Source organism: Cololabis saira, chromosome 8 (genome assembly GCF_033807715.1).
Source record: "Cololabis saira isolate AMF1-May2022 chromosome 8, fColSai1.1, whole genome shotgun sequence".
Classification (NCBI taxonomy): Eukaryota; Metazoa; Chordata; class Actinopteri; order Beloniformes; family Belonidae; genus Cololabis; species Cololabis saira.
In genome coordinates this window covers 40,028,023-40,046,746 of record NC_084594.1, presented here as the reverse complement: position 1 = coordinate 40,046,746, position 18,724 = coordinate 40,028,023, and the positions used below count along the sequence as shown (strand labels likewise).

The window sequence follows — 18,724 nt, the reverse complement described above, 5'->3', positions numbered from 1 at the left end:
ATAATTTCCGCAACACACTGCATGTTGTTGATGCCAAATTCTGACCATACCATCCGAATGTTGCAACCGACATTGAGATTCATCATACCAGGCAACGTTTTTCCAAACTTCTGTTGTCCAAATTTGGTGGGCCTGAGTGAATTGTAGCCTCAGTTTCCTGTTCTTAGCTGAGAGGAGTGGTACCCAGTGTGGTTCTGCTGCTGTGGCCCATCCGCCTCAAGGTTCGACGCGTTGTGCATTCAGAGATGCTTTTCGGCTATTTGGTGAGCCTGAGTGAATTGTAGCCTCAGTTTCCTCTTCTTTGCTGACAGGAGTGGTACCCAGTGTGGTTCTGCTGCTGTGGCCCATCCGCCTCAAGGTTCGACGCGTTGTGCATTCAGAGATGCTCTTCGGCTATTTGGTGAGCCTGAGTGAATTGTAGCCTCAGTTTCCTGTTCTTTGCTGACAGGAATGGTACCCAGTGTGGTTCTGCTGCTGTGGCCCATCAGCCTCAAGGTTCGACGCGTTGTGCATTCAGAGATGCTCTTCGACATACCTCGGTTGTAATGAGTGGTTATTTGAGTTACTGTTGCCTTTCTATCAGCTACAACCAGTCTGGCCATTCTCTTCTGACCTCTGGCATCCACAAGGCATTTGTCCTCAAGAAACTACCGCCCACTGGATATTTTCTCTTTTTCCGATGACTCTCTGTCAACCCCAGAGAGGTTTTTGCATGAAAATCCAAGTAGATCGGCAGGTTCTGAAATACTCAGACCAGCCCGTCTGTTACCAACAACCATGCCACTGAAATCACCGTACTTCCCCATTCTGATGCTTGGTTTGAACTACAGGAGATTCTCTTGACCATGTCTACGTGCCTAATTGCATTGATTTGCTGTCATGTGATTGGCTGGTTAGAAACTTCCATCGAAGAGCAGTTGGAGCAGTTATTTTACCTAATAAAGTGGCCAGTGAGTGTAAATGCATACATATGTATGTGTCCCATGTATACTCCTCATGAACATTAAAGCTTTTTGAAGGGATTGATGTTCAATAGCAAGCATTAAGTCCAATTCATCTTGTGAGTTTGTCTAACTATGAACATAATTCATCCTTTTTGGAACAATCAGTGTTGCAGATTACCCTTTCTTTCTTCATCGGGTTTATTAACACAAGGAATGGAGATGCCGGGGATTGAACCCGGGGCCTCATACATGCTAAGCATGCGCTCTACCACTGAGCTACATCCCCTTCGGTGGGTGCTCCTTAAGACAGGAAGTTCTAAGAGTTATGAGTTCCATGGAAAACAGTCTGTTGAAGTGTGAAAATTCAGATTTCTCACAAAAGTAGTGCTGCGATGGCCGGGAATCGAACCCGGGTCAACTGCTTGGAAGGCAGCTATGCTCACCACTCGCTCAGTTCTGGCAAAACAACGTCATAATTTCCGCAACACACTGCATGTTGTTGATGCCAAATTCTGACCATACCATCCGAATGTTGCAACCGACATTGAGATTCATCATACCAGGCAACGTTTTTCCAAACTTCTGTTGTCCAAATTTGGTGGGCCTGAGTGAATTGTAGCCTCAGTTTCCTGTTCTTAGCTGAGAGGAGTGGTACCCAGTGTGGTTCTGCTGCTGTGGCCCATCCGCCTCAAGGTTCGACGCGTTGTGCATTCAGAGATGCTTTTCGGCTATTTGGTGAGCCTGAGTGAATTGTAGCCTGAGTTTCCTGTTCTTAGCTGAGAGGAGTGGTACCCAGTGTGGTTCTGCTGCTGTGGCCCATCCGCCTCAAGGTTCGACGCGTTGTGCATTCAGAGATGCTTTTCGGCTATTTGGGGAGCCTGAGTGAATTGTAGCCTCAGTTTCCTGTTCTTAGCTGAGAGGAGTGGTACCCAATGTGGTTCTGCTGCTGTGGCCCATCCGCCTCAAGGTTCGACGCGTTGTGCATTCAGAGATGCTTTTCGGCTATTTGGTGAGCCTGAGTGAATTGTAGCCTCAGTTTCCTCTTCTTTGCTGACAGGAGTGGTACCCAGTGTGGTTCTGCTGCTGTGGCCCATCCGCCTCAAGGTTCGACGCGTTGTGCATTCAGAGATGCTCTTCGGCTATTTGGTGAGCCTGAGTGAATTGTAGCCTCAGTTTCCTGTTCTTAGCTGAGAGGAGTGGTACCCAGTGTGGTTCTGCTGCTGTGGCCCATCCGCCTCAAGGTTCGACGCGTTGTGCATTCAGAGATGCTTTTCGGCTATTTGGTGAGCCTGAGTGAATTGTAGCCTGAGTTTCCTGTTCTTAGCTGAGAGGAGTGGTACCCAGTGTGGTTCTGCTGCTGTGGCCCATCCGCCTCAAGGTTCGACGCGTTGTGCATTCAGAGATGCTTTTCGGCTATTTGGGGAGCCTGAGTGAATTGTAGCCTCAGTTTCCTGTTCTTAGCTGAGAGGAGTGGTACCCAATGTGGTTCTGCTGCTGTGGCCCATCCGCCTCAAGGTTCGACGCGTTGTGCATTCAGAGATGCTTTTCGGCTATTTGGTGAGCCTGAGTGAATTGTAGCCTCAGTTTCCTCTTCTTTGCTGACAGGAGTGGTACCCAGTGTGGTTCTGCTGCTGTGGCCCATCCGCCTCAAGGTTCGACGCGTTGTGCATTCAGAGATGCTCTTCGGCTATTTGGTGAGCCTGAGTGAATTGTAGCCTCAGTTTCCTGTTCTTAGCTGAGAGGAGTGGTACCCAGTGTGGTTCTGCTGCTGTGGCCCATCCGCCTCAAGGTTCGACGCGTTGTGCATTCAGAGATGCTTTTCGGCTATTTGGTGAACCTGAGTGAATTGTAGCCTCAGTTTCCTGTTCTTAGCTGAGAGGAGTGGTACCCAGTGTGGTTCTGCTGCTGTGGCCCATCCGCCTCAAGGTTCGACGCGTTGTGCATTCAGAGATGCTTTTCGGCTATTTGGGGAGCCTGAGTGAATTGTAGCCTCAGTTTCCTCTTCTTTGCTGACAGGAGTGGTACCCAGTGTGGTTCTGCTGCTGTGGCCCATCCGCCTCAAGGTTCGACGCGTTGTGCATTCAGAGATGCTCTTCGGCATACCTCGGTTGTAATGAGTGTTTATTTGAGTTACTGTTGCCTTTCTATCAGCTACATCCAGTCTGGCCATTCTCTTCTGACCTCTGGCATCCACAAGGCATTTGCCCCCAAGAAACTACCGCCCACTGGATATATTCTCTTTTTCCGACGACTCTCTGTGAACCCCAGAGAGGTTTTTGCATGAAAATCAAAGTAGATCGGCAGGTTCTGAAATACCCAGACCAGCCCGTCTGTTACCAACAACCATGCCACGCTCAAAGTCACTGAAATCACCGTACTTCCCCATTCTGATGCTTGGTTTGAACTACAGGAGATTCTCTTGACCATGTCTACGTGCCTAATTGCATTGATTTGCTGTCATGTGATTGGCTGGTTAGAAATTTCCATCGAAGAGCAGTTGGAGCAGTTATCTTACCTAATAAAGTGGCCAGTGAGTGTAAATGCATACATATGTATGTGTCCCATGTATACTCCTCATGAACGTTAAAGCTTTTTGAAGGGATTGATGTTCAATAGCAAGCATTAAGTCAAATTCATCTTGTGAGTTTGTCTAACTATGAACATAATTCATCCTTTTTGGAACAATCAGTGTTGCAGATTACCCGTTCTTACTTTATTCGGTTTATTAATGCAAATAATGGAGATGCCGGGGATTGAACCCGGGGCCTCATACATGCTAAGCATGCGCTCTACCACTGAGCTACATCCCCTTCGGTGGGTGCTCCTTAAGACAGAAAGACAGGAAGTTCTAAGAGCTACGAGTTCCATGGAAAACACTCTGTTGAAGTGTGAAAATTCAGATTTCTCACAAAAGTAGTGCTGCGATGGCCGGGAATCGAACCCGGGTCAACTGCTTGGAAGGCAGCTATGCTCACCACTATACCACCATCGCTCAGTTCTGGCAAATCAACGTCATAATTTCCGCAACACACTGCATGTTGTTGATGCCAAATTCTGACCATACCATCCGAATGTTGCAACCGACATTGAGACTCATCATACCAAGCAACGTTTTTCCAAACTTCTGTTGTCAAAATTTGGTGGGCCTGAGTGAATTGTAGCCTCAATTTCCTGTTCTTAGCTGAGAGGAGTGGTACCCAGTGTGGTTCTGCTGCTGTGGCCCATCCGCCTCAAAGTTCGACGTGTTGTGCATTCAGAGATGCTTTTCTGCTATTTGGTGAGCCTGAGTGAATTGTAGCCTCAGTTTCCTGTTCTTAGCTGAGAGGAGTGGTACCCAGTGTGGTTCTGCTGCTGTGGCCCATCCGCCTCAAGGTTCGACGCATTGTGCATTCAGAGATGCTTTTCGGCTATTTGGGGAGCCTGAGTGAATTGTAGCCTCAGTTTCCTCTTCTTTGCTGACAGGAGTGGTACCCAGTGTGGTTCTGCTGCTGTGGCCCATCCGCCTCAAGGTTCGACGCGTTGTGCATTCAGAGATGCTCTTCGGCATACCTCGGTTGTAATGAGTGGTTATTTGAGTTACTGTTGCCTTTCTATCAGCTACATCCAGTCTGGCCATTCTCTTCTGACCTCTGGCATCCACAAGGCATTTGCCCCCAAGAAACTACCGCCCACTGGATATATTCTCTTTTTCCGACGACTCTCTGTGAACCCCAGAGAGGTTTTTTTTTTTTTAAACACTTTATTTATAGTTTTTTTCCATGTTACAGAAGAATGAACATTCAATAACATTTCAACCCCGCCCACCCACCCCTCACAAGGTCAGAAACAATAAGTAAAGAAAAAACTAAATAAAATGAAAATAAATTAAACAGAATTATAAAAAAAAAAGGAAGCACATTATATCTGTATGTAGATATGCACTCACACATACCTTGATAGACTTATATTTTGGATTAAAAGCATGTCGGGGACTCTCTCAATCGTGCGCACAGATCCAGCTGTTCACTTCATATGCAGCATGTTAGGATAGTATCAAGTAAGAGATATGTTCTCTATGAATTCTATGAAGGGAGTCCAGACTTGAATAAATCTGTCCTTACGACCACTACGACTATATTTCAGCTTCTCTAGTGGGATCATAGAAAGCACCTCCTTAACCCAGTGTTTAAATGAGGGCGGTGCAGCCGACCTCCACTGCATAAGAATTAACCTCCGAGCCATCACTGTTAAAAAAGCTATGGCATTTAACTGCAAGATAGTAAATTGTGCGTCTGAGGGTGTTGTTCCAAAAACAGCGATTACAGGATCGGGATCAACGTTGACACCCCGTATGTGAGATATAGCCTCGAAAATCTTTGTCCAGAAGCTGTTCAGAGACCTGCATGACCAAAACATATGACCCAGCGTAGCTGGACTATGGCTACATCTTGGGCATGCAGGATTGGCATCAGGGTATATTTTGGCCAATTTCTCGTTCGAATAGTGTAACCGATGCACAACTTTGAATTGAATAAGGCCATGCCTGATGCAGAGAGATGTGGTGTGGATACGCTTCAAACTATTTTGCCATGTCTCATCAGATAGTGCAATGCCCAAATCCTCCTCCCATTTCAATCTCGTGTTTTCCCATGATGGGGGGTCAATGTCTAGTAATGCCTGGTAAATCTTGGATATCCTCCTCTTCCCACTGGGATCCAGCTCTAACATGATATTCAAAACATTCTTTGGTGGTAAGTGGGGAAATGGGAAGTGCTTTTTAGCAAAGCTGCGCACCTGCAAATATCTAAAAAAGTGACTCCTTGGAATGTTATTGTCCTTCTGCAGTAAGTCAAATGAAGCGAATGTGCCATCCACAAAGAGGTCATCAAAAAATACCACCCCGTTTCTATGCCATGTTTCAAAAGCAATGTCGGTTTGTGATGGGGGAAACAGATGATTCCGTACCAGGGGAAGAAGAGTGATTGCCTGGCTAAGCTGGAAATGCTTCCTGAATTGAAGCCAGATTTTAAGTGAATTTCTAATAACTGGGCCCAAGCTTTGGAGACTTAAATTAGTGGGAATGGAGCTACTCAGGATGGAGACTGGAGAAAGTGACGGGTTCGATTCGAGTTCCATAGTAACCCACATTGGTCCCTTCTTACTTTCATGCATCGAGATCCAATAATTCAGTTTGGAAATGTTAGCTGCCCAGTAATAAAATAGGAAGTTAGGCAGGCCCAGTCCCCCCGAGCCCTTGGGCATCTCTAATGAAGTTCTTTTAATTCGCGGGGAGGATTTGCCCCAGATAAAGCTTGTGATGTGACTGTTCAATTGTTTAAACCATGACTTAGTTAGTAAAACCGGGATCATCTGGAACAGATATAAAAAGCGTGGTAGCACTGTCATTTTTACCGTGTTAACTCGACCCGCTAGCGTAATGGGGAGAGCTGACCACCTAAGGAAGTCCTGTTTGGTGCGTTCTAACAAAGCTTTAAAGTTGTGGTCATAGAGGTTTTTGTATAATCGTGTAACATTTATGCCTAAGTAGGTGAAAAACTGTTGTTCTAATTTGAATGGAAAGCTGCTATAGTCGATGGATTTCGCTAGTTGATTTTTGGGGAAGAGCAGACTTTTAGATAGATTAAGACTGTAGCCAGATAGTCTTCCAAATTGTTGTAATGTTTGTATCAGTTTAGGGATTGATTCCATTGGGTTCGCTATATATAATAAAAGATCGTCCGCGTATAATGACACTTTATGTACTGTTCGATTTCTTGTAATACCGGCGATGCACTGCTGAGATCTCAAGGATGTAGCGAGCGGTTCAATGGCCAGATCAAACAGGAATGGTGAGAGGCAACATCCCTGCCGTGTACCTCTATGTAGTCTGAAATAGTCGGACTTGGTGGAGTTTGTACGTATTGAAGCCGTTGGCGACGCGTATAGTATCTTGATCCACGAGGTGAAAGAGGGGCCAAAACCAAATCTATCAAGCACCATAAATAAGTAATCCCACCCGACCTGGTCAAATGCCTTCTCTTCATCGAGTGAAAGCACAACCTCTGCTTCCCGGGTTGAGTGGGTAGAGTGAAGCACATTGAGCAGACGCCTCATATTGTAGAACGACTGCCTCCCTAGTATAAACCCCGTTTGATCTGGATCGATAATTTTTGGTATCACTGTTTCCAGTCGACGTGCTAAAACTTTCGTAAGAATCTTGTAATCACAGCACAATAGACTGATCGGACGATACGAACCACAATCCAATGGGTCCCTACCTTTTTTCAACAAAACCGATATAGTAGCCTGTGTCATAGTGGGAGGCAGCTTCCCATCCAAAGTGATTTCCTGAAACAATAAGCGCAGAAAGGGTGCCAACTTAGCTGCAAACACCTTGTAAAATTCTACAGGGAATCCATCGGGACCGGGAGTTTTCCTGCTTTGCATGGATCTTATTGCCTGTGTTATCTCCTCGGTCGTTATGGGAGCATCAAGCATAGTTTTATCCTCTGTAGTAACATTTGGTAGTGTCAAGCTGTCTAAGAAGGTGTGGAGGTCTGCAGCGTTCACAGAAGCCTGTGATCTGTACAGTTCAGTGTAATATGCTTTGAAACGGTCATTTATGGCTTGCGGGTGTGAAGAGGTCGAGTCTGATGAGACGCGAATTTCAGGAATTGCACTCTGCGCCGTTATTTTTTTAAGTTGATGGCATAATAACTTCCCTGCCCTCTCACCATGCTCGTGGTATGTTTGTCTTGTTTTAAGCATCATCCGCTCAGTCTGTCTTATAGAGAGGTTGTCAAATTCCGTTTTTAGTAATAACCGTTCCTTGAAAAGCTCAGGTGTATAATTATGGGCCAACTGATTGTCTATATCGAATATCTTTTGGTTTAGTTCGCTAAGGTGTTTATTCCGTGACCTTTTCCTATGGGCTGCATGAGAGATAATCTGACCCCTGAGATATGCCTTAAGTGACTCCCAAATAGTTGCATATGACATTCCTGGAGTAATATTAATCGAGAGAAAGAAGTCTATTTGGTCAGAGATAATTTTTTGAAATGACGTTTGTGTTAGCAGCAATGGGTCAAGTTGCCATGAGCGTTGGGGCACGGAGCTATTTGGAAATGACATGTCCAACTGGACAGGGCAATGATCAGAAATTGTTATGCTATGATATCTGCTATCAGTCACATAGGACATTGTTCTATAATCAATCAGGAAAAAGTCTATTCTAGTGTATGAAAGGTGGACCGGCGAAAAGAATGAAAACTGTCTGGCGGAGGGATTGGCGTGTCTCCAGGGGTCGTATAATCTATAAGACTGCATGAAAGACAGAATTAGAGCACTTGATTTGGACACATTCCTGTTTTGCTTAGGATTGGACTTGTCTAAAGCTGGCTGTAGAGCGCAGTTGAAGTCTCCCCCCAATATCAACAAATGCGAATTCAGGTCTGGGAGTCTCGTTATGAGGTGAGAGAAGAACTGAGGATCATCCCAGTTGGGGCCATAGAGGTTGACGAGTGCCACCAAACTACCAAACAGCTTCCCTGTTACTATGACGAACCTACCCTTGTCATCTGGTGTAATATTAATTTGCGTGAAAGGGACACCTTTCCGTATTAGTACTGCAGCCCCTCTAGATCTGTCTCCGTAATCTGAATGAAATATCTGGCTAATCCAGCCCTTCTTCAATTTATCATGTTCATCACTCCGGAGGTGTGTCTCTTGTAGGTACATGATGTCTGAACCTAATGATTTTAGGCGTGTGAAAATCCTATTGCGCCTAATAGGATGCTGGACCCCTTTAATGTTCCAACTGATAAATCTAATTGAGCCTAGGTCCTGAGCGGCCATTGTTAACTTGATATGATGTGTAAGATTGCGATTGTGTGACCAGCTGGACCGACCCTAACAGAGTGCATGTCCCCAGGATGTCACCCGGTGCTAAGAAAAATATACAAACATGTGAGTGTTTCTCAACCAAAAAAAGTATGCAACCAAAAACAATAATATAAGAAAAAAGACCTTGAAACCCTGTGCTGACCTGTTCTAAAACCCAGGTCGCTCTAGCCTCTCCTAACAGTAGGCTAGGTCCCCACATAATTATAATGGGTTAACACTTAACTATCCATGAAGATCCCCAGAACAAATTAACAACAATTATAGCACTGAGGTAATAATACAAAGAAACACTAGTAATTATAAATGATTAAAATTGACAAATAGAAGAAAAAGGGGAGAAATAAGTAAAAAATAAAAAGAGATGGCTAGCCATGCTGTTCACAGGTGGTCTAATAAAAGCAGTGGGCTTTTGAGTAGTTAGTGATGGCGACCACCGTGACAGAACTAAGTAAGTTATAAAAAAGGTAAGATCTAGCACAACAAATACACCCTCTCTTCTCCATACCCTCACGCACATGCACATACATACTCACTCATATACACACACAGCTGTATGGATAATTAATCCACACTGACGCTCGTACAAGATTACACACACACACACACACACACACACACACACACACACACACACACACACACACACACACACACACACACACACACACACACAGACACAGCCACACAGACACACCCACACGGACACACCCACACACGCGCAAGGGGACATTGAAAATAAAAATAAAATATGTATCATTTAAGAATCTACACACATAAAATAAAATGACCTGATAATAAGCAATATGATTTTGAAAATATGTGATACGAGAACAAAGTTGGTGGTAGAACTAAAGATTTGAGGCAAAATTCAGCTTATCAACTGGCTGTGAACAGTACGTTACTTACAGTAATAGACCGACGAATGTCTCTTACAGTAATAGCCACAGTTTCAGGATGCCCTGATAAGTCACTCACTGTGAGAAGCCCTCTGTGAGGATAAGTTCTTTGAGACATAAGCCTGCGCTTCTTCTGGCGTGGAGAAAACCTGCTCCTGGTTGTTGTGGGTGATCCTGAGGCGCGCCGGATAGAGGATGCCGTACCGGACTCCTTCCAGCCCGCGGAGCTGCCGCCGCACCGCGCTGTATCCCGCCCGGGCTCTGGCCACCCGCGTAGTATAATCCGGGTAGACAGAGATGGTTATCCCGTCCACCTTGACCTGCTGCTTCACCCTGGCTAGACGAAGAATTTCAGCACAGTCCCGAAAGTAGTGTAGACGGGCCACGATGACGCGCAGCTGTTCTCCGGCTCTCGGCGCAGGCTGCAGCGAGCGGTGAGACCTATCCAGCTCCGGAGCCTTCTGGAGTTCAAACGCCTTCTGCAGAAGCGCCGAAACAGCGGTGACAGAGCTGCTCTGACTCTCCGGCACCCCCACGATCCTGACATTATTCCTTCTTGCTCTTGCTTCCAGATCCTCACATTTATTTTGCAATGATTCAGATTGCGCTTGAAGATGCTTGACGTCGCGCTGTAATGTTACGATGTCATCCGAGCACGAGGACAGACTTTTTTCCATTTCACTCGTGGTATCTTTTAACGAGGTTAACTCTTTAGCAACTGAGCTTTGGTATGATTGCAACTCAGTCTTTACCGTGTGGATGTCGCCTCGCAGCCCCGCCATCTCCTTCTCCAGCACCTCTCTTATCTCCACCTTCAGAATAGTACCAATATCTTCACTAAGTGACACGAGTAGCTCCTGCCTGAGGGTCTCCGTGGCCAGTGCTGAAGTCATGTCGGCGCGGGTCGGGCTGTCACCTGCGGCCGTGGCCGTGCCAGAGGGATGGGGCCTCGGTGTAGATGCAGCGGTCTTGCGGGTTTTGGGCGCGTTGCCAGCCATGTCTTCTCATGTAAATGTTTTAGGAAGTACTACTAAGCTGAAATAACTCCAAAAAGCAACACTTTGTTCCAACTAGTGCTATATTAACGGCTTTTAATAAGAAGGTCCCGGGGAGCTTCAACACGTGCGTCTATTCCATAGCCTGCTCACCAGCGCCCCCCCCCCAGAGAGGTTTTTGCATGAAAATCAAAGTAGATCGGCAGGTTCTGAAATACTCAGACCAGCCCGTCTGTTACCAACAACCATGCCACGCTCAAAGTCACTGAAATCACCGTACTTCCCCATTCTGATGCTTGGTTTGAACTACAGGAGATTGTCTTGACCATGTCTACGTGCCTAATTGCATTGATTTGCTGTCATGTGATTGGCTGGTTAGAAATTTCCATCGAAGAGCAGTTGGAGCAGTTATCTTACCTAATAAAGTGGCCAGTGAGTGTAAATGCATACATATGTATGTGTCATGAACATTAAAGCTTTTTGAAGGGATTGATGTTCAATAGCAAGCATTAAGTCCAATTCATCTTGTGAGTTTGTCTAACTATGAACATAATTCATCCTTTTTGGAACAATCAGTGTTGCAGATTACCCTTTCTTACTTTATTGGGTTTATTAATGCAGATAATGGAGATGCCGGGGATTGAACCCGGGGCCTCATACATGCTAAGCATGCGCTCTACCACTGAGCTACATCCCCTTCGGTGGGTGCTCCTTAAGACAGGAAGACAGGAAGTTCTAAGAGTTATGAGTTCCATGTAAAACAGTCTGTTGAAGTGTGAAAATTCAGATTTCTAACAAAAGTAGTGCTGCGATGGCCGGGAATCGAACCCGGGTCAACTGCTTGGAAGGCAGCTATGCTCAACACTATACCACCATCGCTCAGTTCTGGCAAATCAACGTCATAATTTCCGCAACACACTGCATGTTGTTGATGCCAAATTCTGACCATACCATCCGAATGTTGCAACCGACATTGAGACTCATCATACCAGGCAACGTTTTTCCAAACTTCTGTTGTCAAAATTTGGTGGGCCTGAGTGAATTGTAGCCTCAATTTCCTGTTCTTAGCTAAGAGGAGTGGTACCCAGTGTGGTTCTGCTGCTGTGGCCCATCCGCCTCAAGGTTCGAGGCGTTGTGCATTCAGAGATGCTTTTCGGCTATTTGGTGAGCGTGAGTGAATACTCAGACCAGCCCGTCTGTTACCAACAACCATGCCACGCTCAAAGTCACTGAAATCACCGTACTTCCCCATTCTGATGCTTGGTTTGAACTACAGGAGATTCTCTTGACCATGTCTACGTGCCTAATTGCATTGATTTGCTGTCATGTGATTGGCTGGTTAGAAATTTCCATCGAAGAGCAGTTGGAGCAGTTATCTTACCTAATAAAGTGGCCAGTGAGTGTAAATGCATACATATGTATGTGTCCCATGTATACTCCTCATGAACATTAAAGCTTTTTGAAGGGATTGATGTTCAATAGTTGCAGATTACCCTTTCTTACTTTATTGGGTTTATTAATGCAGATAATGGAGATGCCGGGGATTGAACCCGGGGCCTCATACATGCTAAGCATGCGCTCTACCACTGAGCTACATCCCCTTCGGTGGGTGCTCCTTAAGACAGGAAGACAGGAAGTTCTAAGTGCTACGAGTTCCATGGAAAAACTCTGTTGAAGTGTGAAAATTCAGATTTCTCACAAAAGTAGTGCTGCGATGGCCGGGAATCGAACCCAGGTCAACTGCTTGGAAGGCAGCTATGCTCACCACTATACCACCATCGCTCAGTTCTGGCAAATCAACGTCATAATTTCCGCAACACACTGCATGTTGTTGATGCCAAATTCTGACCATACCATCCGAATGTTGCAACCGACATTGAGACTCATCATACCAAGCAACGTTTTTCCAAACTTCTGTTGTCAAAATTTGGTGGGCCTGAGTGAATTGTAGCCTCAATTTCCTGTTCTTCGCTGAGAGGAGTGGTACCCAGTGTGGTTCTGCTGCTGTGGCCCATCCGCCTCAAAGTTCGACGCGTTGTGCATTCAGAGATGCTCTTCGGCTATTTGGTGAGCCTGAGTGAATTGTAGCCTCAGTTTCCTGTTCTTAGCTGAGAGGAGTGGTACCCAGTGTGGTTCTGCTGCTGTGGCCCATCCGCCTCAAGGTTCAACGCGTTGTGCATTCAGAGATGCTTTTCGGCTATTTGGGGAGCCTGAGTGAATTGTAGCCTCAGTTTCCTCTTCTTTGCTGACAGGAGTGGTACCCAGTGTGGTTCTGCTGCTGTGGCCCATCCGCCTCAAGGTTCGACGCGTTGTGCATTCAGAGATGCTCTTCGGCATACCTCGGTTGTAATGAGTGGTTATTTGATTTACTGTTGCCTTTCTATCAGCTACATCCAGTCTGGCCATTCTCTTCTGACCTCTGGCATCCACAAGGCATTTGCCCCCAAGAAACTAACGCCCACTGGATATATTCTCTTTTTCCGACGACTCTGTGTGAGCCCCAGAGAGGTTTTTGCATGAAAATCCAAGTAGATCGGCAGGTTCTGAAATACTCAGACCAGCCCGTCTGTTACCAACAACCATGCCACTGAAATCACTGTACTTCCCCATTCTGATGCTTGGTTTGAACTACAGGAGATTCTCTTGACCATGTCTACGTGCCTAATTGCATTGATTTGCTGTCATGTGATTGGCTGGTTAGAAAATTCCATCGAAGAGCAGTTGGAGCAGTTATTTTACCTAATAAAGTGGCCAGTGAGTGTAAATGCATACATATGTATGTGTCCCATGTATACTCCTCATGAACATTAAAGCTTTTTGAAGGGATTGATGTTCAATAGCAAGCATTAAGTCCAATTCATCTTGTGAGTTTGTCTAACTATGAACATAATTCATCCTTTTTGGAACAATCAGTGTTGCAGATTACCCGTTCTTACTTTATTCGGCTTATTAATGCAAATAATGGAGATGCCGGGGATTGAACCCGGGGCCTCATACATGCTAAGCATGCGCTCTACCACTGAGCTACATCCCCTTCGGTGGGTGCTCCTTAAGACAGGAAGACAGGAAGTTCTAAGTGCTACGAGTTCCATGGAAAAACTCTGTTGAAGTGTGAAAATTCAGATTTCTCACAAAAGTAGTGCTGCGATGGCCGGGAATCGAACCCGGGTCAACTGCTTGGAAGGCAGCTATGCTCACCACTATACCACCATCGCTCAGTTCTGGCAAATCAACGTCATAATTTCCGCAACACACTGCATGTTGTTGATGCCAAATTCTGACCATACCATCCGAATGTTGCAACCGACATTGAGACTCATCATACCAAGCAACGTTTTTCCAAACTTCTGTTGTCAAAATTTGGTGGGCCTGAGTGAATTGTAGCCTCAATTTCCTGTTCTTCGCTGAGAGGAGTGGTACCCAGTGTGGTTCTGCTGCTGTGGCCCATCCGCCTCAAAGTTCGACGCGTTGTGCATTCAGAGATGCTCTTCGGCTATTTGGTGAGCCTGAGTGAATTGTAGCCTCAGTTTCCTGTTCTTAGCTGAGAGGAGTGGTACCCAGTGTGGTTCTGCTGCTGTGGCCCATCCGCCTCAAGGTTCAACGCGTTGTGCATTCAGAGATGCTTTTCGGCTATTTGGGGAGCCTGAGTGAATTGTAGCCTCAGTTTCCTCTTCTTTGCTGACAGGAGTGGTACCCAGTGTGGTTCTGCTGCTGTGGCCCATCCGCCTCAAGGTTCGACGCGTTGTGCATTCAGAGATGCTCTTCGGCATACCTCGGTTGTAATGAGTGGTTATTTGATTTACTGTTGCCTTTCTATCAGCTACATCCAGTCTGGCCATTCTCTTCTGACCTCTGGCATCCACAAGGCATTTGCCCCCAAGAAACTAACGCCCACTGGATATATTCTCTTTTTCCGACGACTCTGTGTGAGCCCCAGAGAGGTTTTTGCATGAAAATCCAAGTAGATCGGCAGGTTCTGAAATACTCAGACCAGCCCTTCTGTTACCAACAACCATGCCACTGAAATCACCGTACTTCCCCATTCTGATGCTTGGTTTGAACTACAGGAGATTCTCTTGACCATGTCTACGTGCCTAATTGCATTGATTTCCTGTCATGTGATTGGCTGGTTAGAAATTTCCATCGAAGAGCAGTTGGAGCAGTTATCTTACCTAATAAAGTGGCCAGTGAGTGTAAATGCATACATATGTATGTGTCCCATGTATACTCCTCATGAACATTAAAGCTTTTTGAAGGGATTGATGTTCAATAGTTGCAGATTACCCTTTCTTACTTTATTGGGTTTATTAATGCAGATAATGGAGATGCCGGGGATTGAACCCGGGGCCTCATACATGCTAAGCATGCGCTCTACCACTGAGCTACATCCCCTTCGGTGGGTGCTCCTTAAGACAGGAAGACAGGAAGTTCTAAGTGTTACGAGTTCCATGGAAAAACTCTGTTGAAGTGTGAAAATTCAGATTTCTCACAAAAGTAGTGCTGCGATGGCCGGGAATCGAACCCGGGTCAACTGCTTGGAAGGCAGCTATGCTCACCACTATACCACCATCGCTCAGTTCTGGCAAATCAACGTCATAATTTCCACAACACACTGCATGTTGTTGATGCCAAATTCTGACCATACCATCCGAATGTTGCAACCGACATTGAGACTCATCATACCAAGCAACGTTTTTCCAAACTTCTGTTGTCAAAATTTGGTGGGCCTGAGTGAATTGTAGCCTCAATTTCCTGTTCTTCGCTGAGAGGAGTGGTACCCAGTGTGGTTCTGCTGCTGTGGCCCATCCGCCTCAAAGTTCGACGCGTTGTGCATTCAGAGATGCTCTTCGGCTATTTGGTGAGCCTGAGTGAATTGTAGCCTCAGTTTCCTGTTCTTAGCTGAGAGGAGTGGTACCCAGTGTGGTTCTGCTGCTGTGGCCCATCCGCCTCAAGGTTCAACGCGTTGTGCATTCAGAGATGCTTTTCGGCTATTTGGGGAGCCTGAGTGAATTGTAGCCTCAGTTTCCTCTTCTTTGCTGACAGGAGTGGTACCCAGTGTGGTTCTGCTGCTGTGGCCCATCCGCCTCAAGGTTCGACGCGTTGTGCATTCAGAGATGCTCTTCGGCATACCTCGGTTGTAATGAGTGGTTATTTGATTTACTGTTGCCTTTCTATCAGCTACATCCAGTCTGGCCATTCTCTTCTGACCTCTGGCATCCACAAGGCATTTGCCCCCAAAAAACTAACGCCCACTGGATATATTCTCTTTTTCCGACGACTCTGTGTGAGCCCCAGATAGGTTTTTGCATGAAAATCCAAGTAGATCGGCAGGTTCTGAAATACTCAGACCAGCCCGTCTGTTACCAACAACCATGCCACTGAAATCACCGTACTTCCCCATTCTGATGCTTGGTTTGAACTACAGGAGATTCTCTTGACCATGTCTACGTGCCTAATTGCATTGATTTGCTGTCATGTGATTGGCTGGTTAGAAATTTCCATCGAAGAGCAGTTGGAGCAGTTATTTTACCTAATAAAGTGGCCAGTGAGTGTAAATGCATACATATGTATGTGTCCCATGTATACTCCTCATGAACATTAAAGCTTTTTGAAGGGATTGATGTTCAATAGTTGCAGATTACCCTTTCTTACTTTATTGGGTTTATTAATGCAGATAATGGAGATGCCGGGGATTGAACCCGGGGCCTCATACATGCTAAGCATGCGCTCTACCACTGAGCTACATCCCCTTCGGTGGGTGCTCCTTAAGACAGGAAGACAGGAAGTTCTAAGTGTTACGAGTTCCATGGAAACACTCTGTTGAAGTGTGAAAATTCAGATTTCTCACAAAAGTAGTGCTGCGATGGCCGGGAATCGAACCCGGGTCAACTGCTTGGAAGGCAGCTATGCTCACCACTATACCACCATCGCTCAGTTCTGGCAAATCAACGTCATAATTTCCACAACACACTGCATGTTGTTGATGCCAAATTCTGACCATACCATCCGAATGTTGCAACCGACATTGAGACTCATCATACCAAGCAACGTTTTTCCAAACTTCTGTTGTCAAAATTTGGTGGGCCTGAGTGAATTGTAGCCTCAATTTCCTGTTCTTCGCTGAGAGGAGTGGTACCCAGTGTGGTTCTGCTGCTGTGGCCCATCCGCCTCAAAGTTCGACGCGTTGTGCATTCAGAGATGCTCTTCGGCTATTTGGTGAGCCTGAGTGAATTGTAGCCTCAGTTTCCTGTTCTTAGCTGAGAGGAGTGGTACCCAGTGTGGTTCTGCTGCTGTGGCCCATCCGCCTCAAGGTTCAACGCGTTGTGCATTCAGAGATGCTTTTCGGCTATTTGGGGAGCCTGAGTGAATTGTAGCCTCAGTTTCCTCTTCTTTGCTGACAGGAGTGGTACCCAGTGTGGTTCTGCTGCTGTGGCCCATCCGCCTCAAGGTTCGACGCGTTGTGCATTCAGAGATGCTCTTCGGCATACCTCGGTTGTAATGAGTGGTTATTTGATTTACTGTTGCCTTTCTATCAGCTACATCCAGTCTGGCCATTCTCTTCTGACCTCTGGCATCCACAAGGCATTTGCCCCCAAGAAACTAACGCCCACTGGATATATTCTCTTTTTCCGACGACTCTGTGTGAGCCCCAGATAGGTTTTTGCATGAAAATCCAAGTAGATCGGCAGGTTCTGAAATACTCAGACCAGCCCGTCTGTTACCAACAACCATGCCACTGAAATCACCGTACTTCCCCATTCTGATGCTTGGTTTGAACTACAGGAGATTCTCTTGACCATGTCTACGTGCCTAATTGCATTGATTTGCTGTCATGTGATTGGCTGGTTAGAAATTTCCATCGAAGAGCAGTTGGAGCAGTTATTTTACCTAATAAAGTGGCCAGTGAGTGTAAATGCATACATATGTATGTGTCCCATGTATACTCTTCATGAACATTAAAGCTTTTTGAAGGGATTGATGTTCAATAGCAAGCATTAAGTCCAATTCATCTTGTGAGTTTGTCTAACTATGAACATAATTCATCCTTTTTGGAACAATCAGTGTTGCAGATTACCCTTTCTTACTTTATTGGGTTTATTAATGCAGATAATGGAGATGCCGGGGATTGAACCCAGGGCCTCATACATGCTAAGCATGCGCTCTACCACTGAGCTACATCCCCTTTGGTGGGTGCTCCTTAAGACAGGAAGACAGGAAGTTCTAAGTGCTACGAGTTCCATGGAAACACTCTGTTGAAGTGTGAAAATTCAGATTTCTCACAAAAGTAGTGCTGCGATGGCCGGGAATCGGCCCGGGTCAACTGCTTGGAAGGCAGCTATGCTCACCACTATACCACCATCGCTCAGTTCTGGCAAATCAACGTCATAATTTCCGCAACACACTGCATGTTGTTGATGCCAAATTCTGACCATACCATCCGAATGTTGCAACCGACATTGAGACTCATCATACCAAGCAACGTTTTTCCAAACTTCTGTTGTCAAAATTTGGTGGGCCTGAGTGAATTGTAGCCTCAATTTCCTGTTCTTCGCTGAGAGGAGTGGTACCCAGTGTGGTTCTGCTGCCCCATCCGCCTCAAAGTTCGACGCGTTGTGCATTCAGAGATGCTCTTCGGCTATTTGGTGAGCCTGAGTGAATTGTAGCCTCAGTTTCCTGTTCTTAGCTGAGAGGAGTGGTACCCAGTGTGGTTCTGCTGCTGTGGCCCATCCGCCTCAAGGTTCAACGCGTTGTGCATTCAGAGATGCTTTTCGGCTATTTGGGGAGCCTGAGTGAATTGTAGCCTCAGTTTCCTCTTCTTTGCTGACAGGAGTGGTACCCAGTGTGGTTCTGCTGCTGTGGCCCATCCGCCTCAAGGTTCGACGCGTTGTGCATTCAGAGATGCTCTTCGGCATACCTCGGTTGTAATGAGTGGTTATTTGATTTACTGTTGCCTTTCTATCAGCTACATCCAGTCTGGCCATTCTCTTCTGACCTCTGGCATCCACAA

At 46.0% G+C, this 18,724-nt stretch overlaps 14 non-coding genes across 14 annotated transcripts; all 14 read right to left on the bottom strand.

Moving 5' to 3' along the window:
* Window positions 1-1,158: 1,158 nt before the first annotated feature.
* trnaa-agc (transfer RNA alanine (anticodon AGC)) lies at window positions 1,159-1,230 on the bottom strand. Its single transcript has one exon. It is a non-coding gene; the product is annotated as a tRNA-Ala (tRNA).
* Window positions 1,231-3,682: 2,452 nt separating this feature from the next.
* Window positions 3,683-3,754, bottom strand: trnaa-agc (transfer RNA alanine (anticodon AGC)). The gene has a single exon. It is a non-coding gene; the product is annotated as a tRNA-Ala (tRNA).
* A 110-nt stretch (window positions 3,755-3,864) lies between these two features.
* On the bottom strand, window positions 3,865-3,936 carry trnag-ucc (transfer RNA glycine (anticodon UCC)). Its single transcript has one exon. It is a non-coding gene; the product is annotated as a tRNA-Gly (tRNA).
* A 7,405-nt stretch (window positions 3,937-11,341) lies between these two features.
* trnaa-agc (transfer RNA alanine (anticodon AGC)) lies at window positions 11,342-11,413 on the bottom strand. Its single transcript has one exon. It is a non-coding gene; the product is annotated as a tRNA-Ala (tRNA).
* Window positions 11,414-11,523: 110 nt separating this feature from the next.
* trnag-ucc (transfer RNA glycine (anticodon UCC)) lies at window positions 11,524-11,595 on the bottom strand. The gene has a single exon. It is a non-coding gene; the product is annotated as a tRNA-Gly (tRNA).
* A 650-nt stretch (window positions 11,596-12,245) lies between these two features.
* On the bottom strand, window positions 12,246-12,317 carry trnaa-agc (transfer RNA alanine (anticodon AGC)). The gene has a single exon. It is a non-coding gene; the product is annotated as a tRNA-Ala (tRNA).
* A 109-nt stretch (window positions 12,318-12,426) lies between these two features.
* Window positions 12,427-12,498, bottom strand: trnag-ucc (transfer RNA glycine (anticodon UCC)). The gene has a single exon. It is a non-coding gene; the product is annotated as a tRNA-Gly (tRNA).
* Window positions 12,499-13,678: 1,180 nt separating this feature from the next.
* On the bottom strand, window positions 13,679-13,750 carry trnaa-agc (transfer RNA alanine (anticodon AGC)). Its single transcript has one exon. It is a non-coding gene; the product is annotated as a tRNA-Ala (tRNA).
* Window positions 13,751-13,859: 109 nt separating this feature from the next.
* trnag-ucc (transfer RNA glycine (anticodon UCC)) lies at window positions 13,860-13,931 on the bottom strand. Its single transcript has one exon. It is a non-coding gene; the product is annotated as a tRNA-Gly (tRNA).
* A 1,105-nt stretch (window positions 13,932-15,036) lies between these two features.
* Window positions 15,037-15,108, bottom strand: trnaa-agc (transfer RNA alanine (anticodon AGC)). Its single transcript has one exon. It is a non-coding gene; the product is annotated as a tRNA-Ala (tRNA).
* A 109-nt stretch (window positions 15,109-15,217) lies between these two features.
* Window positions 15,218-15,289, bottom strand: trnag-ucc (transfer RNA glycine (anticodon UCC)). The gene has a single exon. It is a non-coding gene; the product is annotated as a tRNA-Gly (tRNA).
* Window positions 15,290-16,394: 1,105 nt separating this feature from the next.
* trnaa-agc (transfer RNA alanine (anticodon AGC)) lies at window positions 16,395-16,466 on the bottom strand. The gene has a single exon. It is a non-coding gene; the product is annotated as a tRNA-Ala (tRNA).
* Window positions 16,467-16,575: 109 nt separating this feature from the next.
* trnag-ucc (transfer RNA glycine (anticodon UCC)) lies at window positions 16,576-16,647 on the bottom strand. The gene has a single exon. It is a non-coding gene; the product is annotated as a tRNA-Gly (tRNA).
* Window positions 16,648-17,827: 1,180 nt separating this feature from the next.
* trnaa-agc (transfer RNA alanine (anticodon AGC)) lies at window positions 17,828-17,899 on the bottom strand. Its single transcript has one exon. It is a non-coding gene; the product is annotated as a tRNA-Ala (tRNA).
* Between the last annotated feature and the right edge of the window lie 825 nt (window positions 17,900-18,724).